A 27,207-nucleotide genomic window follows, 5' to 3' on the forward strand; every position below is an offset into this window, starting at 1 on the left:
ATTTTCCTCTGAACTGATTGTAACATCTTTTCTGGTTCCCTCATTAATGAGTTAAATCTTTGACACATATTCATTTCATATCTGCATCTGAGTCATGATTTTTCTTTTTTTTTTTTTTTTTAACTATTACCTTTAAGAAGTCCAATTCAAAGATTTACTTTTGGTAGGGATATTTGGAAGGAGCAGAGATTGGTTAGAAAACCATTTTAGATTAGATACAAAAAAGAAAAGAATTGTGGTAAAAGTCACTACACTCTTAACGAAAAGTGAGTGGGTGTATAACTGGTTTCTCAGAAGTTTTAATCCCATTAGTTTATTAGAATTTTGTGGAGGCATTTTATCAGAAATTCTGATTTCTTCCTAGAAGGAGGCTGTAAATGACATTATGCAAAAAGACTGCATCCTGGTCCTAGTTTGGATTTTTTTTTTCTTTTACAGGATGATGATTCCCAAATCTCCAGTCCAAAGCTGTCTCCCTAAATAACTACTATACCAGCGCTACTCACAGTGCTGGGCTGAGATGAGAAAAGGACCTTGCTCCAGAATGTAAATCAGCATTCTGCTTCCTTCATTGAAAAAATCTTCCAGCAAAAACGTCGAGGGAACTAAACATGGTGTTTGCTGACATAGATATTTTACCTTCTAGCACAAGCTTTTATCTTGTTGAGGACTCATAAAAACAAATTGCACAAAATGTGGTATGTACCTAAAATGAAATATTATTCAGCCTTAAAAAGGAATGAACTTATAGTACATAGTACGACACGGATGAACCTTGGAGATATTATGCTAAGTGGAATAAGCCAGACACAAAAGGACAAATAATGTATGTAGAGGTAGCTAGAATAGTCAAATTCATAGGGACTGGAGTAGAATAGTGGTGGCCAGAGACTGAGGGAGGGAGGAATGGGGAATTAGTTAGTTTAACGGGTACAGAGTTTCAGTTTGAGATGATGGAAAAGTTCTGGGGATGGATAGTGAACGTACTTAACGCCACACAACTGTTATTACGTATATTTTACCCAATTTTTTAAAATTGCAGACCGACTAGTCCAGAGACTACACTTTGAATTGTACTATATTAGACTCCAGGCTTTTCAAACTAAATTTATGAACCCAACAGATCTTTTCACACGCTACAAACTAGCTCTTCTCTACTCCCCACTCCACATATATTCTACCTCTGTGTCCACTATTCATTCCATTACTAATGCTAGAAGCCTGTGAAATGTCCTCGACTCCTGCTCCTCCCTCATCCTCTTGTACGTAATCTGAACAATGATTGTCTAAGTGTGCTGGTTGTGAAGAAATCGTTCCTCAGCTTCAAATCTACTCATCTATGCTCTGTTTTGTGGTGCTGAGGCTGGGTCTCTGCAATTTATATTCTTCTTTTGCAAGCCTGGCTCTCTTAGGTTCTGCCAATAGTGGGAGATCAGAGACAGGAAGAGGGGAGAAGGGACTTGCTCCTTCTTGTTCGCTTGCTGTTTCTGTTAGTGTCACCCAGGCAACAGTTCTTCGTGCCAGCAGCAGCAGCTGGTTCCAGCTTTGGACTTCTTTTCCTATTCCCAGAACGCTCCTCAGAGATACCAGTACCAGCTAGCCAGCAACCCTCCTCAGAGGTCTGTGTCTCAGCACTGCAGGGACCCTCCTCTGAGCTGCTGAGGTAACAATATGAGTTGGGCAGCATGGTCTTGGTCAAGGTCTGGGTTCCACTCTCTAGGGCCCATCCTTCAAGTATTTGGTCCCAATAATCCCAACTTTGACCCTTTATTTCCCCATCTACTTCTTGTAATTACTACTTCTTTGTTCCACTTTCCTGTTTCAATTCTCCAATCCCTATGATATCTCCAGTAACTCTTTACATTAATTTTCTCAGTTAAGATAACTGCTATAGTTTTGTTTCTTTATTGAATCCTGACTAATACAGAAAATGGTCCCAAGAGTGGTTCTAGGAAAAAGACTTTCAGATATAGGATTTGGGGTTGATTTGGTCATATCCTTAAACTCAAATTCAATGTTGAGCAACTTGTCAATGGGAAATGGGATGTAGTGGCATCATAAATAATCCACTTATCACCTTTAGTCATTAGTGTTGCAGTGCCCAGTAAAGCCAGAGCTTTGGTGCCATATTTGACTATTTGACGGTAATAGTGACTATAACAACTGTAGGTTGGGAGTGGCTTCATTTGTACGCAATGAATAACTTAACATAAAGAAATGGAAAGTTCAAGTCATTAAACATTCAGTCCAAGTCACAGAGAATGAAAGCTTCCATGGCAGCTCTAAAAGAATCCCTTATTTTTTGTACCTACAGAATAATCTTGCTGAAAATCAAACATCAAATTTAATTGTGCAGGTTTCAGAATTACAGCATTAGTTGATTTCGTAGCCTTGCCAGAACTCTTTAGTGAAAGACAGGGCATTGACTGGGAAGGGTATGACACTGAAATGTAGAATGGGGATGTGTGGGTTGACTCAAACAAAGTTAAGATTCTAGAATGCCCAAATCTCTCTAGACCTCCAATATCAGTGGAAATAGCCTTCCATCCCTTGCTTAAAAGCTCTGTAATAATATCATCTGAGAGATGTCTATTTTCCTTGAGTTTCACTCCAAACACACATTGTTACCTGTCAATCAGGGTTTCTCAACATGTTGGGCTGTGGATAATTCTTTGTGGTGAGGAAATGTCCTGTGCATTGTAAGGTATTTAGCAGCATTCCTGATCTCTATGCACTAGATCCAGTAGCACCTCCCCCAGCCCAAGTTGTGACAACCAAAAATGTTTCCACACATTTGCAAATGTACTACTGCTCTAGATCCATAACCAGGGTCAGATATCAACACGTTCCACACTCTGACTGGGAAGAAATGACTCATGCTTATTCTTGCAATATTTTGCTGAATTTTATTTGCAGAAACTTGGAGAATATGTGAAATAAAGGATTCTTCCTTTTCAAGAAGGAAATAAACAAAAGAGATAGAATGTAACATAAGATTTGGTTGAACTGTTGAAATGGGTGCTCTTACCACAAGTCTAGATTTAATGCGTTAGCTTGTGCAGCTAGAAATGGCTCTAATAGTTGGTTGACTGAATTTCAGTAGTGGTCCACGTTCAACAAAGTTGAGATGCAAGAACTTTCTGGCATAACTTAGAAGAATGAATCTAAAGGCTTAAGGAGATAGAAATGTTGGAGGGGATCTATCAGGTATGAACTGCCACCCCCTCACTATCTCACCTAAGAAATCCCAGAAGGCACTTCCTTCCCTAAGGCATTGAGAAATATAGTAGCGGATAGGCACCAGTATCCTTGCAAACTATATGGTGGCTGTTTTCTGTAGACAGATTTGATGAAGGGAGAAGTTACAGTTGAGATGGGCTCCCTGATTTCAATGGAGATGATGGGATCCTGGAGTGGCAGAGCTCACAACATAAGTCAAGAGACAATGTGTGGACTTCTTTCCAAAGAATATATTATGGAAAGAGCGAGGGAAAAGAGTAACTTTACAATGAGAAAACCTGACAAACACTACTTCAACCAGATTATCAAGGATTATAAGATTATAAATCATGTTGACAGTATATACCTGCCTAAATAAACTAGGACTGCCATAACAAAATACCATGGGCTGGATAGCTTAAAGAACAGAAATTTATTTTCTCACAGTCTTGAAGGCTAAGAAGTCCAACATCAAGACGCCAGCCAAGGGTACCAGCCTGGTGGTGTAGTGGTTAAGTTCGCACACTCCGCTTCAGTGGCCCAGGGTTCATGGGTTCGAATCCCAGGCGTGGACCTACACTACTCATCAAGCCATGCTGTGGCAGCATCCCACATACAAGGTAGAGGAAGACTGGCACAGATGTTAGCTCAGGGACAATCTTCCTCAAGCAAAACGAGGAAGATTGGCAACAGATGTTAGCTTAGTGCCAATCTTCCTCACCAAAAAAAAAAAAAAAAAAAGATGCCAGCCAATTGTGTTTCTGCTGAGAGCTCTTTGCCTGGCTTGTAGATGGCTACCTTCTTACTGTGTCCTTATATGATGTAGAGAGAGAGCTCTCTGGTATCTCTTCTTATAAGGACATTACTCTTATAGGCTCAGGGTCCCACCCTTATTACTTCATGTAACCTTAATTACCTCCCAGAGGCCCTATCTCCAAATACAGTCAAATCAGGGCTTAGCGCTTCAACATATGAATTTGTGAGGATGGGATGGGGACATAATGCAGTCCGTAGCAATACCCTTGATATAATCCAGTGAAAATGGCACTTTACCTCTGTGGTCTTCCTGCCAAAAACACATAACCCCAGTCTAATCATGAGATAAACATCAGACAAATCCCAATTAAGCAGCATTCTACAAAATACCTGACCAGTACTCTTAAAAACTGTCAAGGTCATCAAAAACAAGGAAAAGTCTGAGAAACTGTGATGGCCAAGAGGAACCTAAAGAGACATGTCAACTAAATGTAAAGTGGTATCCCTAATGACATCCTGGAACACAAAAAGGACATTAGGTAAAAGCTAAGGTAATCTGAATAAAGTATGGACTTTAGTTAACAATAATGTAATGATATTGGTTCACTAATTATGACAAATGTACCATAACATAAGATAAGATGTTAATAATCGGGAAATTAGATGTGGGGTACATGGGAACTCTTTATTCTATCTTCACAAGTTTTCTGTAAATCTAAATCTATTCTTTTTTTTTTTTAATGATTTCCTTTTTTTTAAAATAATTTTATTTGTTTATTTTTTCCCCAACGCCCCAGTAGATAGTTGTATGTCATAGCTGCACATCCTTCCAGTTGCTGTATGTGGGACGTGGCCTCAGCATGGCCGGAGAAGCGACGCGTCGGTGCGCATCCGGGATCCGAACCCGGGCTGCCAGCAGCAGAGCACGCGCACTTAACCACCAAGCCACAGGGCCGGCCCCCTTGTGGGGTTTATAATTTGCCTTGTAGCTGTAATACATAAGACAACTATGGCAAAAAGGACAGTGGGTGGAATATTGATCTGTAGACTTGCAAATTTTCTACATTCTACATACAGTGGTAAAATATATTTTTTTTTTTTGTGAGGAAGATCAGCCCTCAGCTAACATCCATGCCAATCCTCCTCTTTTTGCTGAGGAAGACCGGCCCTGAGCTAACATATATTGCCAATCCTCCTCCTTTTTTTCCCCCTTTTTCTCCCCAAAGCCCCAGTAGATAGTTGTATGTCATAGTTGCACATCCTTCTAGTTGCTGTATGTGGGATGCCGCCTCAGCATGGCCAGACAAACGGTGTGTCGGTGCGTGCCCGGGATCCAAACCTGGGCCTCCAACAGCGGAGCGTGTGCACTTAACCGCTAAGCCATGGGGCCAGCCCCCTACAGTGGTAAAATGTTAACTCTAAGTAGACTATGAAAACTTAAGGATGTACATTGAAATACCTAGAACAATTACTAAAAATGTAATGCAAAGAGATATAGCTATAAGGCCAATAGATAAATTAAAATTAAATTTTTATATTTATTTTTTTATAATTTTATTTATTTCTTTATTTTTCCCCCAAAGCCCCAGTAGATAGTTGTATGTCATAGCTGCACGTCCTTCTAGTTGCTGTATGTGGGACGCAGCCTCAGCATGGCCGGAGAAGCAGTGCGTCGGTGTGCGCCCGGGATCCGAACCCCAGCCGCCAGCAGTGGAGCGTGCTCACTTAACCGCTAAACCATGGGGCCGGCCATAAAATTAAATTTTTAAAAATGTTTAAATAATTGAAAAGAAGGCAAGAAAGGAAAAACAGAGGAACAAAAATCAGAGAGGACAAACAGAAAACAAATAATAAAATAGAAGACCTAAATCCAACCATATTGATAATTAAATTAAATGTTGATGGATTAAACACTTCATGGGAAAGGCAGAGATTGGCAGAATTGCTTCATAAAAAAGCAAACTCCACTTTTTTACTACTATAAAATACACACTTTAAATACATAAAATATAAAGACACAGACAGTTTGATGGCCAGCCCCGGTGGCCTAGTGGTTAAGTTCGGCAGGCTTCGCTTCAGTGGCCCAGGTTCGGTTCCTGGGTGCAGACCGACACCACTCACCTGTTAGTGGCCACACTGTGGTGGCGGCTCACATTAAAAAAAAGAAGAGGAAGATTTGCAACAGATGTTAGCCCAGGGCAAAACTTCCTCAGGCAAAAAAAAAAAAAAAAAGATAGTTTGAAAGTAAATAGAAAAAGATATGCAAACAACAAGCATGAGGAAATGGAGTGGCTATATTAATATCAGACAAAACAGATTGTAAGATAAAAAGTGCTACAGGAGATAAAAAGGGGCATTTTATAATAAAAAGGTCAATGTATCAGGAGACATAACAATCATAAACATGTATATACATAATAACAGAGCTTCCAAATACATGAAGCAAAAGTTATCAGAATTAAAAGGGAAATGGAGAGCAGGTCTCAGGGAGAACTCCAATGGCGGCTGTGTCAGCACGCTCACACCAGGCCACAACAATGGCTGCCGCCAATGTCCCAGTCCCTGGAGAGGTCTCACCCCTCACCGAGATGCACTCAGGGCCTATTAGAGGTTAATATTATGTGGGCTGGACACCAAACACACCACAGTTCTGAAGACTATAACTTATCCACGGCACTGAGACAATCTGTCTTCCAAATATATACTTCCTGGATATTCTACTCTCCCCTGGCCCTGTTCATACCCCCTTCAGTATATGCTGTTCATCTTCAGTTCAATCTCCTCTACCAATTTTGGATCCACACAGAGGTCATCAATAACCTTGGTCCTTTGGAACTGATTCTCAATACTCCTAGCCATCATAGAGTCCATCATGGCAGAAACCGTTATTGCATAGACAAAAATTATGCTGGCACTCTTATTATATGGGATAGAATTTTTGGGACATTTGAGGCAGAGAATGAAAAAGTTGTATATGGTCTAACACATCCCGTTAACACATTTGACCCATTCAAGTTCCACTATTTAGTTTACATATGGACTACATTCTGGGCCACATCTGGATTCTTCAATAAGTTTTCTGTCATATTTAAAGGACCAGGCTGGGGTCCAGGTAAACCAAGACTTGGACTGAGTGAAGAAATCCCAGAGGTCACAGGGAAAGAAGTTCCCTTCTCATCATTGGCGTCTCAACTCTTAAAGATATATGCAGTGGTACAGTTTGCTCTGATGCTAGCATTTTATGAAGATACTTTTGCAGATAAAGCTGCACTGTCGCAGGTCACTCTCCTTCTGAGGGTTTGCTTCATTATCCTTACCTTGACTTCCATTGGATTTTTTCTGGATCAAAGACCTAAGGCAGCTGTTATGGAAACTTTCCGTTGCTTGGTGTTCCTAATGCTGTGTAGATTTGGTCATCTGAAGCCCTTCATCCCTTCCTTGTCATTTGCTTTTGAGATTTTTTTTTCCATCTGCATTGCTTTCTGGGGAGTAAGAAGCATAAAACAACTTGCCTCTGGCCCTTGGAAATAACATAAGTTTGTACACAATTCTCTTGTTTTAATCAGTTGTCCACAACTACAATATATTACTACTGCCTGTGAAAATATAATTATCTTACATAATGATTCTAAGAACCATTTCTTTAATGAAAGGTAGATAGACTTATTTACTCTTGCTTGCTTTCCACATTTATTATTTCCTGTTAAAATTAAAGTGAGCTACACTCACTTTCCTTTATTTCTAGGGTTGAAAGCAAATGATTTCAAATATAATGATGTTATATCCACTGGTAGCATCTAAGCCAATGGGTATAAGAAGAGGAAGTGAGAAAACTTAAAAACAGTAAAAGGAATGAAGATTTCATTTGCATTGATTTGACAACTTTTTGTTTGCTATTTGCTAAAATTGTGCTTAGATACATATTTATTGTCATAAAAATGTATTAGATTAGTTATCTACCTAAGGCTATATTTACCTTTGCAAACCATACAACGTAAGGAGCTACATGACAGAAAAAGACATCACTGAAATGAAAATGAATAGAATTTGTCAGAATTCATTTATTCAACAGATTAATTTGTGATACATATGTCTAATATATTTGGTCAATTTGTTTTGGCCGATTGAGGAGCATGCAGTAATTCTGTGTTATTTTAAATTGTCACAATAATGTTAATAAAACTCTCTAAATAAAATTGCCCTGGGCATTGTGTGTACATTATTCATTGGGATTGTAAAAATCTGCCAAGTGTTTCATTAGAAGGGAACTGACAGGGATAAACAGGGTAAGGTTCAAAGGGGGAGGACTGAAAACAGTTGGATTTTTTTCTTCCCTTCTTCCAATATTAGATTTAAAGACACAATTTAAGTAATCAAAGTTATAAGCACTAAAATAATAAATGCTGTCCTTCATTGAGCTTTGCCTATATTTATCACTGGGTTAAAGACACTGATCAGTTTGTTAGCCTTATTTTTAAAAGATGTTATTTAAGCTTTGAACAGAGAAAAATGTGAAACTATTAAAAGAACCAGATTGCTGGTGTCTATGTGGACTCATGATGCAGAGTTGAAGCACATCTATTTTTCCGAACTGGAAAAGCAGAGGAAGATTAAATTTTGCGTGATAGAAAAATTAACAAATTATGTCTCAAGCGTCAGAACTAGGGACTTGGCTTTGCTTTATTCATTGTTTTAGACTTCTTAATTTAACACAGAGTTAGAGAAAATACTTAAGCCCATAACAAATATTAAATGCTACTTTCGTCTCTTACCAACAGTTCTTGCTGGACGTTGCGTATATAGAATCATGTTAAAGCAGGGAGCCCTCTGCTGGCTTGAAATTGCTAAATTCATAACATAAAAATTCTGAATATTCCTGTTCTACATCCTAAAGACTCTTCAGTCTATAGGTTATATCCTTCAAGAATGGCAAAGAAAAGGCAGGTTTCACAAATCTTTAAGGTTTTAGTATGTCACAAGAGTTTAATGGTTTCTCCCTGAGTCGTGTATAAATATGTATATATGTTTGAATATATGTGAATTTATAGGAGTGGCCTAAAAATGAGTTTAATAATGGAAATAAAGAATTAAAAAATGATAAAAAAAAAAAAAAAAAAAAAAAAAAAAAAAAGGGAAATGGACAATTCCATAATCATAGTTGGAAATTTTATTTTATTTATTTATTTGTGAGGAAGATCAGCCCTGAGCTAACATCTGCCAATCCTCCTCTTTTTGCTGAGGAAGACTGGCCCTGGGCTAACATCCATGCCCATCTTCCTCCACTTTATATGGGACGCCTGCCACAGCATGGCCTGACAAGTGGTGCGTCAGTGCGCGCCGGGATCTGAACTGATGAACCCCGGGCCGCCACAGCGGAACACGCACACTTAACTGCTTGTGCCACTGGGCCAGCCCCCATATTTGGAGATTTTAACATCCCTCTCTAGGCAACTGATAGTCCAACCAGGTGGAAAATCATCAAACACACATAAGAAATGAACAACACTATCAACTACTTTGTCCTAATTGATATTTATAGAACTCTACACTCAACAGCTGCAAAATACACCTTCTTTTCAAGTGCAAATGGTATGTTCACCAGGACAGACCATATGTTGTCATAAAACAAGTACTGATAAATTTCTAAACATTGAAATTTTAAAGAGTATGTCTCTGACAATGGAATTAAATTATAAATAAATAACAATAACATTCTCAAAATATCTGGAAATCATTCTACACACTTCTAAATAATCCACAAGTCAAAAAATCAAGACAAATTGGAGGATATTTTTAAATGAATGATAATGAAAATAAAAATTTCACTATTTTGTGGGATCCAGATAAAGCAGTGCTTAGAGGGAAATTTATAGCTTTAAACATTTATATTAGAAAAGAAGAAATATCTAAAATCAACAATCTATCTTTCCAACTTGAGGAATTAGACAAACAAAAGCAGGGCCGCCCCGTGGCTTAGAGGTTAAGTGCGCGTGCTCCGCTGCTGGCGGCCTGGGGTCGGATCCCGGGCGTGCACCGACGCACCGCTTCTCTGGCCATGCTGAGGCCGCGTCCCACATACAGCAACTAGAAGGATGTGCAACTACGACATACAACTATCTACTGAGGCTTTGGGGGAAAAATAAATAAATCAATAAATAAAATCTTTAAAAAAAAAGAAAAGAAAAGAAAAACAAAAGCAAATTAAGCCCAAGGAAAATAGAAGGAAATAATCAAGATAAGAATAGAAATCAACAAAATAGAAAATGAGCAAAAATAGCAGTAATCAATGAAAACAATCTGTTTCTTTGAATTGATCAATAAAATCCACATGCCTCTAGCCAGATTGAGGAGAAAAAAAAGAGAGAAGAAAAAAATTATCTCAGGAATTGAAAGTTGGTTTAACATTTGAAAATCAACCAATGTAATTCACCTGTATCATGCCTGATTTACAGATAATTCTGCACCAAACAAAAGACACTGCCGTGGCACTACAGTCCCCAACAGGAGTATCTTTGAAAGACAGTGGTGAAGCAAAATCCTCCCAATGGGCAGATCTTCAAGACATACATTTGGTTGTCCACTTTATCTGGACTGAGAAATGGCCAGAAGACCAGATCTACACCGATTAATGGGCAGTCTGTGGGGGCTGAGCCACATCAGTGTGTGGGGAGGGTTCCCATGGGCAGGGCCGCCATAGCAAGAGTGGGTGCTCCTGTGGGCGAGGCCACAATTCCAAAAGCCTTCATACTCAGGCTGGGCTGCCCCCACCTCCTCTTACAGTATCAGCAGGGTGCCATGTGAAGACCTGCATCCTAGATCACTGCTGCTGGGGTGGGGGGTTGGGGGGGGTGGTCCACTCACCTAGTTCCACTGCTTCCCAGGGATCCAGTCCCCCCACCTTCAGATGTATGGCTGTGTCAAGCTCTCAGACATCCTATTGTGCTGTGTAGGGAATTCTCTGTTGGTTAACGAATGTCCATTTAATTGTGACTTAGAGGGGAGAGACAAAGGGAACAACTCACTCTGCCATGATGCTGATGTCACTCCCCCATGTTGATTCTAACTGAGAAACACATTTCACTGTAAAAGAAGTGTGTCACTGCGCTCAGTCTTTGGAATTCATTGATCTTTCCACATACCTCGTTATCCAGAAGCAGCTGGCCTAATGGAAAGCTGGAATAGCCTACTGATGGCTTGGTTTCAGCACCAATGTCAGGGGGGAGATAGCATCTTGAAAGCTTGGGATTGTCTTACAAAATTCAATATATTCTTCAATAAAATGTGCTGTTTCTTCTACAGCCAGAATACATGGATCCATGAATCAAGGATCAGAAATGGAAGTGGCTTTTCTCACTCTTACACCTAATAATCCACTTTCAGAATTTTTACTTTCCCTCTCTGCAATTTTGAGTTCTGCTGGTTTGGAGGTCTTAGTTCCCAACAGAGAAGTGCTTTTACCATGAAACACAATAACAGTTAGTTCCATTGAATGGGAAGTTGAGATGCCACCTAGATATTTTGGGTTCCTCATGCCACAGAACCAACAGCCAAGAAAGGATTACTCAACTGGGTGAGATGATTGATGTTAAATACCAAGGGGGAATTGGGTCTGTATTACACAATAGGGACAGGTACCCAAGAGTTTGTCTGGAACCCAAGAGATTCTCTGGGAAGCCTCTGAGCACTTCTACTTCTAATAGGAAAGATTAATGGAAAATTAAAGCAACCAGAAAAAAGCAAGACCCTGAAGGGGATTTAGATCCTTCAGGAATGAAAGTTTGGTTCACGCCACCAGGTAGAGAACTCTGACCAGAAAAAGGGGTTCTAGTGGAGGGCAAAGGAAATAATGAATGGATAGTGGAAGACAATAGTTATAAATGTCAACTGTGACCTTGTGACCACTTACAGAAATGAGCACAATAAGAGCAATGCATATGTTCTTCTAACTTTTTATGTGTGCACATAAAAAGAATCTCTCCAGGGGCCGGCCCCCTGGCTTAGCGTTTAAGTGCGCGTGCTCTGCTACTGTCAGCCCGGGTTCGAATCCGGATGTGCACTGACGCACCGCTTGTCTGGCCATGCTGAGGCGGCATCCCACACACAGCAACTAGAAGGATGTGCAACTATGACATACAACTATCTGCTGGGGCTTTGGGGAGAAAAAGGGAAAAAAAGGAGGAGGATTGGCAATAGATGTTAGCTCAGGGCTGATCTTCCTCACAAAAAAAAAAAAAAAAGAATCTCTCCTGATTCCCCTTATTATTTTATATAAGGATTGCTGGTGGTGGCTAACTTTACAATTTAGTCTTTTGGTTTCAATATATTCAGATAGAACCTTGATGAATATGAGAAGTAATTAACGTTGCCCCTATAGGGATACTGCAACTATAACTCAATGGCAAGCATTCCCCTGCCTCACAGCATTTGTACTTGCTGTTTCCTCTGCTTAGAATGCTCGTCCCCTAGATATCCACCAAGGCTTCTCCTTCAAATCTTATTCAAATGTTACTTTTCTCGCTGATGCTTTCTCTGATCACCCTATTTAAACCTCAAAGTACTTATCACCATCTAACACTATACATTTCACTTGTTTACCTATTGACTTTTTGTGCCCTGCTCCCTTTAGAAGGTAAGCTCCTTAGGGCAGGGAATATTACCCAGCTTGTTCACTGCTATATCCTCAGTGCATAGAACAATGTAGACACTCAAGAAATATTTGTTGACTATGGAACATGAGGTTAGTAGGAATTTTAAATAATGAGGTAGATCTATAAATACTAAACAGTTATTCATGGTTTCCTCTCAGAAGTTGGGGGAGAGCATAAATATGGATTTTAACTTATTACCTAAGTGAAAAAAATTTTTTTCAGTGTTAGGAGGCACTTGACCATATTTGCCAACTTAGAGGAAAAGGCCAGTAGCACTACAGTGGATTAATATATAGGATAAAGAGGGGAAGACTGATGGAACAATGTACATGAGGAGATAACGTGAGATGGTTCCAGAGCACAGTGCTTTCAAAGAGGAGTTTTGCCATGGGCAGACCTGGAATTGAGGGAGTTCTCAACTGATGGCCTCCATGACCCTTGTAAAGCAGATATGGAGGTCAAGGCTGAGGGCAAGGGCTTGGGGAGTGTGCTCAATTTGTGAGGGTTTAGGAAAGGTATTATGGTTATATTAAAAAATTATTTAATCCTTATATCAGTTCCATGAGGTATTATTATGTCCACTTTACAATATTATTCCATTTTACAAATGTACAAACAGATGCACAGAGATTATGTAATTTGCACAAGACTGCACAGCTGATGAATGATGGAGCCATTTTAGGGAGCTCTAACCCAGGCCTCTCTGACTTAAATTTACTGCACCTGTCTAGGCCTCACATTCCTCAGCAATGAAGTGGAAATGGTTCCAAGCTACCCCATCCTCTAATGTAAAGGTCCATGCAGTGGAGTAGGATGGTCACATCCAGGGTGTGCAGGATGGTCCACTGGGATGTTAAAAGAAAATGTCAGATTTCTATTTATACTTTTTAAATCTAAAAAAAATTTTTTAATTCAACTTTGCTTATATTTGATATACAGATGGACACTGGCATCCTTATTTGGTCTGGACGCCAGCTGCTTGAGTCATTCTGTTATGTGGAGGGAGACACAGGATTCCACAGTGCAGATGGATTGATAGTGGTGCTTGCCTATGTTATATTTTGGGTGCTTAAGGGATGACATCAACATGTTCATTTTTGTAGAAACAAGACTTTTACATAGCAGAATCTTTGTAATACAGTGGTCTGTGATGAAATGGGGATTGATGACAAAGATATTTGGCTTCACTCAGAGATTTGGTAGGTGTTTCTTATCAGAGTATTAAATAGTTGTCAGAACCTATAAATAACTTGCACTTTTACAAAAAGACAAGCATTCGAACTTTGCTGACTTTTTAGAATGATAAGGTGGCTGTCAGTAGTATGCTACTTTATAGATACTAAAAAACTATGTTTTAAAACTGTTCCTTCAAGATAAAGTCAATAGTGTAATGAGTGAGAAAACAACTGCTTTTTGAAAGCTATTGTAAACGAATATTTTGAAAAAGGATATTTAGAAGTGTTTCCATTTTGGTGGGGGTTTTTTTTGGCCAAAAAATATAGAAGTATGTCACTTATAAAAATCCTCATATCCGGGGATCAGCCTGGTGGCATAGTGGTTAAGTTCACACGCTCTGCTTCTGTGGCCCAGGGTTCACAGATTTGGATGCCAGGCACGGACCTACGCACTACTCGTCAAGCCATGCTGTGGCAGGCATCCTACATATAAAGGGGAGGAAGATGGGCATGGATGTTAGCCCAGGGCCAATCTTCCTCAGGAAAAAGAGGAGGATTGCAACAGATGTTCACTCAGGGCTAATCTTCCTCAACAAGGAAAAAAAAAAAGCTAATATTTGTACACAAAAAACCTTGGAAATAGTTTTCTACTGTGTTTAAGAATCTTCCAAATAAAAGAGATTCTGTGAATTTTAAATATATTTGTCAAAAATATAACATCTTCTAATTAACTTACAAATGCAACTAATTGATCATGGAAGATAAAAATTAACTAGCTGAATTTGAATAAAATTGAGTGGGACTGAAAAATTAGTTTCACGTTTGAGTCAGCCCAGCCAACTATTTTTCCATTTGGATCCTTTATATTTTTGTAAGTTTCATTTCCATTAAAACCAAGTAATAAACAGATCACAGAGACAAACTTTTGAGATCATAATATCATAGTGTTTTTTTTAATAATTTTATTTATTTATTTATTTTTCCCCCAAAGCCCCAGTAGATAGTTGTATGTCATAGCTGCACATCCCTCTAGTTGCTGTATGTGGGACATGGCCTCAGCATGGCCGGAGAAGCGGTTCCTCGGTGCGCGCCCGGGATCCGAACCCAGACCGCCAGCAGCAGAGCGCGCGCACTTAACCGCTAAGCCACGGGGCCGGCCCTATCATAGTGTGTTAAACCACTATTTCAAAAATAAAGCAAAGTCAATCAGATTGCTCTTATTTAAAAAAAAAAAAAGTTTGTGGGAGCAAAAGGGGCTTTTTGTATACATAATAAACAAAATTTTATATTTTAAAATATTGTGTTTATTTCAGCTTCATCTCATCCTTTAATTTTTAAATTTTTCGACATTTCTGTGATTTAAAAATGTACATATTAGGACAGTAGTATATGTATATAACGTATAAAAAACACGGGTGCATGTTAAAAAATGTTTAAAGGAGAGTTTGTGACAAAAAATTTCCAGATCTTTGTTCAAATAGTTTCTCAACCTGAGCACTATGACATTTTGGGCTGGAAAATTCATTTTGTGGGGGCTATCCTGTGCATTGTAAGACATTTAGCAGCATCCCTGGCTTCAACCCACTCGATGCCAACAGGCACCCCCCCACTTGTGACAATCAAAAAATGTCTCCAGACATGACAAATGTCCCCTTAGGGTAGGATTTCCAGATTTGGCAAAACAAAAACAAGACATACTTATTTTTAAAAAGTATATTCTTTATTTATCTGAAATTCAAATTTAACTGGGTTCCTGTGTTTTAACTGACAACCCTAAGGGAAGAGGGCAACCCCCCTCCACCACTGAGAACCACAGTTCTGATGTAATATTATGCCTATGTTACTCTCTACATCCTTGCCTCTCTCCTAGCCTCATTATACTTTCCAAACTCTTCCACTGTGCCCTCTGGAACTAATTATCCATAACCTGCAAAAGCCCCTGTGTTGTCAAACTTTCTCTCCAATTTCTTATCTTAATCAAAATCTGACTCTCCCTTAAAGATACTATTTTCCTGTTGCTCACCCAAATGGTGATGTTTATACTCTCAGGTTCCACATATGTCAGGGATGAGAGGTGTAAGGAAATCTGGAATAAGCAAAAAATATAACTGGTATTTCCAATGAAAAACTATGCATTCTTGAGAGCAGACCCTTCCAAGTTATCTGATTCTAGCCTATTATTGCTTTTGAGGTTTTTGAAAACTCTGTAAACTGTAGATAACTGATAGAAATGCAAAATAGTTCTTGTCAATAGACATGCAAATCTATTCTGTCCAGTGGAAGCTCAATTGACTTCCCTCCCCATTGTGGGAAGAAGCCAGTTTTGCCTACATTTTCAAGTTCATTTCAATTTTCCTGACCTATAAATATTGATTCATCTTTGGATATCTTACTGGTTCTCTCATTAATAGTGATTAACTAATTTCTTTAACACATTTCATTTTATATCTGCATGAGAGTCATGATTTTACCTTTTTTTTTTGTTTTTTAAATTTTCCTTTAACAGACGTGGGGTTGTTGCTCTTTTGCTTCTCATTGCTGTTTCTTGGCTATTGTTCTTTCATTTGTACTTAAGAAGAAAAAGAAGAGCCAGCTTCTGAGGCCCATGCCACTCACCTACCCAAGTCTTTTCCTCTTCTCCTGCTTTTATTTACTGCTCTCACTCTAACACCTCCTTCAGTCAAGCATACACTTTGGCCCATTATTCCTTTCCACTACAAGCACTGCCATTATCCTGGGTGACTTCAACAATCAAAAAGGTGATCCAGAGTGACATCAGCATCATGGAGGAGTAAGTTGTTCCCTCAGTCTCTCCCCTTTAAGTTACAACTAAATGGACATTCATTAACCAGCAGAGGACTCCTTGCACAGCACAACAGGACTTCTGCGAGATCCATGCAGCTATACATCTGAAGGTAGGTGGACTGGATCCCCGGGAGGCAGTGGAACTAAGTAAGCACACTGCTCCCCCTCCCTAGTGGCAGCAAGCCAGTTTGCAGATCCTCACACAGCAGCTGTGCCTGCGACTGTAAGAGGAGGCGAGGACAGCCTGGTCTTTGCAAATGCTTTTGGAGTTGCACCCTGGCCCTTGGGAGTGCCCAATGTGCTGCTGGGCCCCGCCTATGGGAATGCTCTACACCTAGTGGCAGTGGCTCAGCCACTGCGTGGGTGCCCCTCACCCTTAGTGCAGCACAGGTGACAAGGCCCCTGCCCGCTCAGAAGGCACCCTGCCTGTGGAGCATAGTGGCCCACAGGACCCACCAAGTGCTCAGCCCCTGAGTAGATGCCCCTCCAGCCTAGCATGCAGCAGCTCAGCCAGTCCTCTGCTGAGCACAGAGGCCCCAGGCATGGTGCCCTACCCACCCTCCTAGCACAGAGGCCCCACCCACATGAGCACAACCTGCAGAGCTGCTGTGGCCAGCCTGGACAAACACAGAGTAGCCCTACCTGCAAAACTTCCAGCAGAGGGGGCGGGATCAGAAAACACAGCTCCTGCCCACTGCCCCAGCGGTGCCAGGTGGAATCTGCAACCTGATACTACCACAAATGCGTCGGCAAAGGATCAATTCATCAAACACCATGAAGAACTACAATAACACTTCAGAGCAAAAGGAAAATAAGTCCCCAGAAACCAATCCTGAATTCACAGAAATTTACAATCTAAATGACAGAGAATTCAAAATAGTTATCATCAAGAAACTCAATGAGTTACAAGAAAACTCAGAAAAACAGTTCAATAAGCTCAGGAATAAAATTAATGAGCAGAAGAAACAGTTCTGCAAAGAGATTGAAACTCTAAAAAAAAAAAAAAACAAACAGAAATTCTGGATATGAAGAACACAATTAATAAGATAAAAAATAATCTAGAATCCATAAAAAATAGATCCAATGTATAGAGGACAGAATTAGTGATTTAGAAGACAGAGATACAGAAATTCTTCAGGTGGAGGAGAGAACTAAGATTTTTAAAAAATTAAGAAATTCTTTGAGAAATATCTGACTCACTTAGGAAAAGCAACATAAGGATTATAGGTATTCCAGAGGGAGAAGAGAGGGAGAAAGGAGCAGAGAGCTTGTTCAAAGAAATAATAGCTAAGAAATTCCCAAACCTGGGGAAGGAACTGGACTTACAAGTTCATGAAACTGATAGAACTCCTAATTACATCAATGCAAAAAGACCTTCTCCAAGGCATATAATACTAAACCGGCAAAATTCAATGACAGAGAAAAAAATATTAAGGGCAGCAAGGCAGAAGAAAATAAGCTACAAAGGAACCTCTATAAGGCTTTCAATGGATTTCTCAGCAGAAACCTTACAGGCTAGGAGAGAATGGAATGATATATTCAAAATACTTAAAAGACAAAAACTTTCAGCCAAGAATACTCTATCCAGAGAAACTATCCTTCAGATAGGATGGAGAAATAAAAGCTTTCTCAGAGGGCTGGCCCCGTGGCTTAGCAGTTAAGTGCATGCGATCCACTGTTGGCGGCCCGGGTTCGGATCCCGGGTTCCCACCGACGCACCACTTCTCTGGCCACGCTGAGGCCGCGTCCCACATACAGCAACTAGAAGAATGGGCAACTATGACATACAACTATCTACTGGGGCTTTGGGGGAAAAAAATAAATAAATAAAAAATTATTTAAAAAAAAAAAAAGCTTTCTCAGATAAACAAAAGGTGAGGGAGTTCATTGCCACTAGGCCTGCCATACAACAAACGTTGAAAGGAGCCCTCCCATCTGAAACTACAAAGCAAAGGTTTACAAAACCTTGAGCAAGAAGATAAATAGAATCAGAAAATTGCAGCCCTGTATCAGAATAGGTCAGTAAACACTTAATTATAACATAAAAGACAAAGGGAGGGAAAGCATCAAAAATAATTAAAACACTTCAATTTAGTCACAAACTCACAACACAGAGAAGAACAATTTGTGACAACAGTAACCCAGAAGGGGAAGAGGAAATGGGTAGAACCTGCTTAGGCTAATGGAGATAAGAGGCTATCAGACAATGGGCTATCTCATCTAGGAGATCTTTTATACAAACCTAATGGTAACCACTGAAGAAAAAATCAGAGCAGAGCCACAAATCATAAATAAAGAGAAAACTGAGAAAACCATCACAGAAAACCACCAAACTGAAATGGCAGTCAGAAATACAAGGGAAAAGAAACAATGGAAATATAGAACAACCAGAAAACAAGAGATAAAATGACAGTATTAAGCCCTCATGCATCAATAATCACTCCAAATGTAAATGGACTGAATTCTCCAATCAAAAGACACAGAGTGGCTGGATGGATTAAAAAACAAGACCCAACAATATGCTGCCTCCAGGAAACACATCTCAGTTCTAAAGACAAACATAGGCTCAGAGTGAAGGGATGGAAGACGATACTCCAAGCACATAGCAAGTAACAGAAAGCAAGTCTTGTCATACTTATATCAGACAAAGCAGACTTCAAGATAAAAAAGACAGTGAGAGACAAAGAGGGGCAGTATTTAATGATAAAAAGGGACATTCCACCAAGAGGACATAACACTTATGTATATGTATACATCTAACACAGGAGCACTGAAGTATATAAAGCAACTATTAACAGACCTAAAGGGAGAAATTGACAGCAACACAATAATAGTAGGGGACCTCAACACGACACTTACATCAATGGATAGATCATCCAGACAGAAAGTCAACAAGGAAATAGTGGACTTAAATGAAAAACTAGACCAGATGGGCTTAATAGATAAATGTGGAACATTCCATCCCAAAACAGCAGGTTACACATTCTTCTCAAGTGCTCATGGAACATTCCCAAAGATGGACCATATGTTGGGAAACAAGGCAAGCCTCAATAAATTTAAGAAGATTGAAATCATATCAAGCATCTTCTCTGACCACAATGCTATGAAACTAGAAATCAACTCCAAGAAAAAAGCTGGGAAAGTCACAAATATGTGGAGACTAAACAACATGCTACTGAACAACCATTGGATCAATGAACAAATCAAAGGAGAAATTTAAAAGTACCTGGAGACAAATGAAAATGAAAACACAACATACCAACTCTTATGGGATGCAGCAAAAGCACTTTTAAGGGGGAAATGTATAGCAATACAGGCCCACCTCCACAAAGAAGAAAAATCTCAAATAAGTAATCTTAAACTACACCTAACAGAACTAGAAAAAGAAGAACAAGCAAAGCCCAAAGTCATCAGAAGGAGGGAAATAATAAAAATTAGAGGAGAAATAAATGAAATAGATACCAAAAAAACAATATAGAGGACCAATGAAACTAAGGGCTCGTCTTTGAGGAGATAAAATTGACAAACCCTTTGCCAGACTCACTAAGAAAAAGAGACAGAAGGCTCAAAGGAATAAAATTAAAAATGAAAGAGAAGAAATTACAATGGATACAACAGAAATACAAAGGATTATAAGAGAATACTATGAAAAACAATATGCCAGCAAATGGGACAACCAGGAAGAAATGGATAAATTCTTAGACTCACACAACTCCCCAAAGAGAATCAAGAAGAAATACAGAATCTGAATAGACCAATCACAAGTAAAGAGATTGAAACAGTAATGAAAAACCTCCCAAAAACAAAAGTCCAGGACCAGATGGCTTTTCTGGAGAATTCTACCAAACATTTAAAGAAGACTTAATACTTACCTTTCTCAAACCATTCCAAAAAATTGAAGAAGATGAAATGCTTCCTAACTCATTATATGAGGTCAACATTATCCTGATACCAAAACCAGACAAGGACAACACAAAGAAGGAAAATTACAGGTCAATATTGCTGATGAACACAGATGCAAAAATCCTCAACAAAATATTGTCAAATCAAATACAGCAATACATTAAATGGATCATATACCATGATCAAGTGGGATTTATATCAGGGACATCAGGATGGTTCAACATCCACAAATCAATCAATGTGATACACCACATTAACAAAATGAGGAATAAAAGTGACATGATCATCTCAATAGATGCAGAGAAAGCATTTGAAAAGATCCAACATCCATTTATCATAAAATCTCTCAACAAAATGGGTATAGAAGGAAAGTACCTCAACATAATAAAGGACATATATGACAAACCCACAGCCAACATCATACTTAACAGTGAAAAACTGAAAGCCATCCCTCTGAGAACAGGAACAAGAAAAGGGTGCCCACTCTTGCCACTCATATTCAACATAGTACTGAAGGTTTTGGCCAGAGAAATTACGCAAGAAAAAGAAATAAAAGGTATCTAAATTGGAAAGGAAGAAGTAAAACTCTTGCTGTTTACGGATGACATGATTGAATATATAGAAAACCCTAAATAATCCATTGGAAAACTATTAGAAATAATCAACAACTACAGCAAAGTTGCAGGGTACAAAATCAATTTACAAAAATCAGTTGCATTTCTATACTCTAATAACAGACTAGCAGAAAGGGAAGTCAAGAATACAATCCCATTTACTATTGCAATAAAAAGAATACAATATCTAGGAATAAATTTAACTAAGGAGGTGAAAGACCTATACACTAAAAAATATAACACATTATTGAAAGAAATTGAAGACATAAAGAAATGGAATGATATTCCATGCTCATGGATTGGAAGAATAAACATGGTTAAAATGTCCATATTATCTAAAGCAACCTACAGATTTGATGCAATCTCAATCAGAATCTCAATGACATTCTTCACAGAAATAGAACAAAGAACCCTAAAATTTATATGGAACAACAAAAGACCCCGAATAGCCAAAGCAATCCTGAGAAAAATGAACAAAGCTAGAGGCATCGCAATCCCTAACTTCAAAATATACCACAAAGCTATAGTAATCAAAACAGCATGGTACTGGCACAAAAACAGACACATAGATTAATGGAACAGAATTGGAAAGCTCAGAAATAAAACCACACATCTATGGACAGCTAATCTTTGACAAAGGAGCCAAGAACATACAATGGAGAAAGTAAAGTCTCTTCAATAAATGGTGTTGGGAAAACTGGACAGCCACATACAAAAGAAAGAAAGTAGACCATTAGCTCACAGCATACACAAAAATCAACTCAAAGTGGATTAAAGACTTGAATGAAAGACCTGAAACCATAAAACTCCTAAAAGAAAATATAAGCAGTACACTCTTTGACATTGGTCTTAGCAACATCTTTTCATAATCCATGTCTACTCAGGCAAGGGAAACAAAAGAAAAAATAAATAAATGGGACTACAGACTAAAAAGCTTCTGCAAGGCAAAGGAAATCACGAACAAAACAAAAAGACAACCCAACAACTGGGAGAAAATAATTAGAAATCATACATCTGACAAGAGGCTAATTTCTAAAATATATAAAGAACTCATACAACTCAACAACAAAAAGACAAACAACCTGATCAAAAAATGGGCAGAGGATATGAACAGATATTTTTCCAAAGAAGATACACAGATGGGCAACAGGCATAGGAAAAGATGTTCAGTGCCCCTAATTATTAGGGAAATACAAACCAAAACTACAATGAGATATCACCTCACACCCATCAGAATGGCTATAATTAACAAGACAAGAAATAATAAATGTTGGAGAGGATGCGGAGAAAAGGCAACCCTCATACAGTGCTGGTGGGAATGCAAACTGGCGCAGCCACTATGGAAAACAGTATGGAGATTTATCAAAAAATTAAAAACTGGAATACCATATGATCCAGCTACCCCACTACTGGGTATTTATACAAAGAACATGAAATCAACAATTCAAAGAGATCTATACACCCCTATGTTCACTGCAGCATTATTCCCAACAGCCAAGACGTGGAAGCAACCCAAGTGCCCATCAACTGATGTATGGATAAAGAAGATGTGGTATATATAAGCAATGGAATACTACACAGCCATAAAAAAGACAAAATCATCCCATTTGCAACAACATGGATGGACCTTGAGGGTATTATGTTAAGCAAAATAAGCCAGACAGAGAAAGACAATCACCATATTATTTCACTCATATGTGGAAGATAAACAAACACATGGATAGAGAACAGATTAGTGGTTACCAGAGGGGAAGGGTGTTGGGGGGTGGGTGAAAGGGGTAAAGGGGCACATATATGTATGGTCACAGATAAAAACTAGACTATTGGTGGGGAGCATGATGCAGTCTACACAGAAACTGATACATAAAAATGTACATCTGAAATTACATAATGTTATAAACCAATATGACTTCAATAAAATTTTTAAAAATTTTTAATTAATTATAGAAAAAAAAAAGAGAGATGATCCAGCCACTAGTGTCCTGACCACTCATTCCTTGATTTCCTCAACATCCTTCTCCTTGACTCCACCTGAGCCACCTACTCCTTCCATTACCCCTTGGGCTCGGCCATCATCTGTAACTGTGCCAGTTTCAGAATCTGTAATTCAAGCATCTTCTGTTATCACAACCTTCTTTCTTTCCAAATTGCCTGTTAGTTACTCCTACGACTTTCTTTGACCTCATTGGGACCCTCATTCATTGATCCTAATCAGCTTTCTTTCAATTCCTTTCTTATTTTCACTTTTGATATGGCTTAGAGTCCATGGTCTATAATTTCTCTATTTTGCCAAGACCCTAAACTTTGTTGTTCCACCTTTTTTTTTTTCTTGTTCTACTTCATCCACCTGGAAAATCCCCAAATCCAAATGAACTTATCTGCTTTCTTTATGGCCCTGGTTATGGGCAGTTTGTATACAGCTCCAGAAAGCTATACAACAGGGAAGATTGGTTCCAGAGAATCTCCAAATGGGCCCTCAACATCCAAGCTCAGTCATCTTAACTCTCCTACTTTTCACCGTTTATTCAAACCGTCCCTCTCTCATCAAACTTTGTTCCCTTCTCCTTGCCCAACTCTCTCAGCAGATGACACTGCCCTTCTCTTCCACAGAAAAAACAGAAACTATCACATGGGGACTCCCCATCTTCTTACTACCAAACATATAATCCTACCTTCACCAGCACCCATCCTGTCTTTCTTCCCGTTTTTTTTTTTTTTGTGAGGAGATCAGCCCTGTGCTAACATCTGCCAATCCTCCTCTTTTTTTGCTGAGGAAGACTGGCCCTGGGCTAACATCTGTGCCCATCTTCCTCCACTTTATATGGGACTACGCCACAGCATGGCTTGCCAAGCAGTGCGTCGGTGCGTGCTGGGGTTCCCAACCGGCTAACCCTGGGCCGCCACAGCGGAGCATGCGCATTTAACCGCTTGCACCACTCGGCAGGCCCCCTTCCCACCTGTTTTAATGGAGGAGCTGTCCTTCCTCCTAACTGGGGCCAAATTCTTTTCCTGTGCTTTGGATTCCCTACACCCTGCCTTCTCAGAACTCCTCCCTGTAGACTATACAGGCAGATTTCATCTATATATCTTTCTCAGTTTTCCCCTCTGAATGGGATCTTTCTCAATGGTTTTTAAACATTCTCAATTTTTTTTTCTATTATAAAAAACAAAATCCAAGGCAGCCCTGATAGTCTAGTGGTTAAAGTTTTGCGTTCTCACTGCTTTGGCTCCCAATGTTAGCTTCCCGGTCAAGGAAGCACGCCACTCATCTGTCACTTGACGTGCTGTGGTGGTGGCTCACACAGAAGAACTAGAAGGACTTACAACTAGGATATACAACCATGCACTGGAGCTTTGGGGAGAAAAAAAATAAGAGAAAGATTGGCAACAGATGTTACCTCGGGGCGAATCATTTCCTGCAAAAACAAAAACAAAAAAACAACCCTTCCTGGATCCCAGGTTCCCAGCTTCTCATCTAACTGCCTCCATTTCCATTCCTTCCACTCATACCGTTCAGCCAATTCTTTCCTGGGGTCCTGCCCTGTCACACCCCTGAAGGAACTCTGATTGAGACACTGGTGTTTCACTGCTGAAATCTTGGTGTCAACAAATCCAACACTTGCTGTCATCTTATTGACTTTTCAGCAACAGCTGACCACTCTCTCCATCTTGAAATGCTTTCTTGTCCCAGCTTCCACAATACTCTCCCAATTTTTTTCTTATTCTTGAGGCCACTCTTTCTGACCCTTCGCAAGTGTACAGTAGCCCCCCCTTATCCGTGGTTTCACTTTCCATGGTTTCAGTTACCCATGGTCAACTGTGGTCAGAAAATAATAAATGGAAGATTCCAGAAATAAACAATTAATAAGTTTTAAATTGTGCACTGCTTTGAGTAGTGTGATGAAATCTCACGCCGTCCCACTCTGTCCTGCCCAGGACAGGAATCATCCCTTTGTCCAGCATACCCATGCTGTATACGCTACCTGCCTGTTGATGACTCAGTAACTGTCTTGGTTATCAAATCGACTGTCGCAGTATCGAAGTGCTTGAGTTAAAGTAACCCTTGTTTTACTTAATATATGGCCCCAAAGCGCAAGAGTAGCGATGCTGGCAATTTGGATATGCCAAAGAGAAGCCATAACTGCTTCCTTTAACTGAAAATGCGAAGGTTTTCCACTTAGTAAGGAAAGAAAAAAAAAATAGTATGCTGAGATTGTTAAGATCTATGGCAACTTTTATTATAGTATATTGTTATAATTGTTCTATTTTATGTATTAGTTATTGCTGTTAATCTCTTGCTTAACTTATAAATTAAACTTTATCATATGTATGTATGTATAGGAAAAAAAAATACAGCATATATAGGGTTTGGTACTATCCAAGGTTTTAGGCATCCACTGGGGTCTTGGAACATATCCCCAGCAGATAAGGGGAGACTACTGTATCCTCCTCTATCCAACCATTAACCCTAAGCATCTCTCAAAGCTCAGTCTTAGGCCTTCTTTTCTTCCCACTCGATTCTTGTCTTGAATATTCTTGTCCATGCCTAGGACTTCACCATCACTTCTATATCAATGACTCCAGCCTCAAACATGCATCTGAGCTCAGGCTACTTGTCAACTCTTCTTAGAAGTCTCAGAGGCACCTCAAATTTAATGAGTATATAACTCATGGTTTTCCCCCTCAAATCTTAGCCTTTTCCAGGGGTTCTATTTCAGTGAATAGCTATGCAAGTCAAAAATCTAGGCATTACCCTGATGTCTTATTCCTCGTCCCCCACTTTCTCTAGTCCATCACCAAATTCTATCTTTTTATATTAAATCCATCTACTTCTCTCCAACTCCACTTTCACTAGCCTTGTCTAAGCTACCATCTTCTCTCCCCTGTACTATCATAAAAACTTCCTAATCATCTGCTCTAATCCACTCTTAGCCCCCTTCAATCCTTTCTTCTCACAATAGCCAAAATAATCTTATAAAATACATATCTGATCATGTAAGCCCCGTTTAAAACCCTTCAGTGACTCTTAGATAAAGACTAAAATCCTTCATACAGCCAAGCCCCTACAGAATCTAGCAGCTATTTAACTGCATCTCATCTGGTATCGTGTTCCGTATCCCATCTGCGCTTTAGTCATAATGGCCTTCTTTTAGGTTTCTCCCCCGACAGAGCCTTTGCATGTGCTGTTACCTTTCCTTGGAGCACCCCCACTCAATCACCCACTTGGCCTCATTCACACTTACCGTTCCTTCGAATCATAGCTCTCCTTAATGTCTCTAATAGGATTCTCCCATTTTAATCTCCCACCATCATCATCATCATAATAGCTAATACTCAGACATGTTTACTACAAATCAGGCCCTGATCTAAAGGCTCTACCAATAAGAATTCATTTACCATAACAACTCCATTTAATACATGTGAAAACTGAGTTATCACATACTTTTACATACCACAACTGTTATTTTCCTCAAGTGCAAGATGGGATAATAATACTTTCTTCATAGGGTGGTTGAGAACATTTAATGAGTTAATAGCTGTAAAGAACTTGGAACAGTGCCAGCCATATAATAAGTCCTCAATAAATGTTAGCAATTAGTTATTATTGTTGTAATCTTGTATTTACTGCATGATTGTTTGATTAAAGTCTCTCTCTGTCCTATAAGTATTATGAACATTGGTCAGAGTCTTTTTTTTGGCTCACTTTTATACCCTTTGTGTCTACCTAGGGCAGTGGCAAAGGTACTCAATAAATATTTCTTGAATGAATGAATGATAATTCATGTCCAACTGCACAGGATTGTTCTAAAACTAAAAAAAATGTATGTAAAGTACTTTTAAAAACTACACAGGGAGGGCCGGCCCCGTGGCTTAGTGGTTAAGTGAGCGCGCTCCGCTACTGGCGGCCCGGGTTCAGATCCCTGGCGCGCACCGACGCACCGCTTCTCCAGCCGTGCTGAGGCCGTGTCCCACATACAGCAACTAGAAGGATGTATAGCTATGACATACAACTATCTACTGGGGCTCTGGGAGAATAAAAAAAATAAAATAAAATAAAATAATTATTAAAAACTACACAGGGATGTA

At 39.3% G+C, this 27,207-nt stretch overlaps 1 protein-coding gene and 1 pseudogene across 1 annotated transcript in view; one reads left to right on the forward strand and one right to left on the reverse strand.

Moving 5' to 3' along the window:
* Nucleotides 1–27,207, reverse strand: part of EXD2 (exonuclease 3'-5' domain containing 2) — a 100,423-nt gene that overhangs the window by 65,897 nt on the left and 7,319 nt on the right. The gene's annotated exons all lie outside the window — the stretch shown is intronic.
* On the forward strand, nt 6,526–7,641 carry LOC147913925 (alkylglycerol monooxygenase pseudogene; annotated as a pseudogene).

The sequence above is a fragment of the Ceratotherium simum genome, chromosome 24 (assembly GCF_057802395.1).
Source record: "Ceratotherium simum simum isolate JZ-2026a chromosome 24, ASM5780239v1, whole genome shotgun sequence".
In the NCBI taxonomy this organism is placed as follows: Eukaryota; Metazoa; Chordata; class Mammalia; order Perissodactyla; family Rhinocerotidae; genus Ceratotherium; species Ceratotherium simum.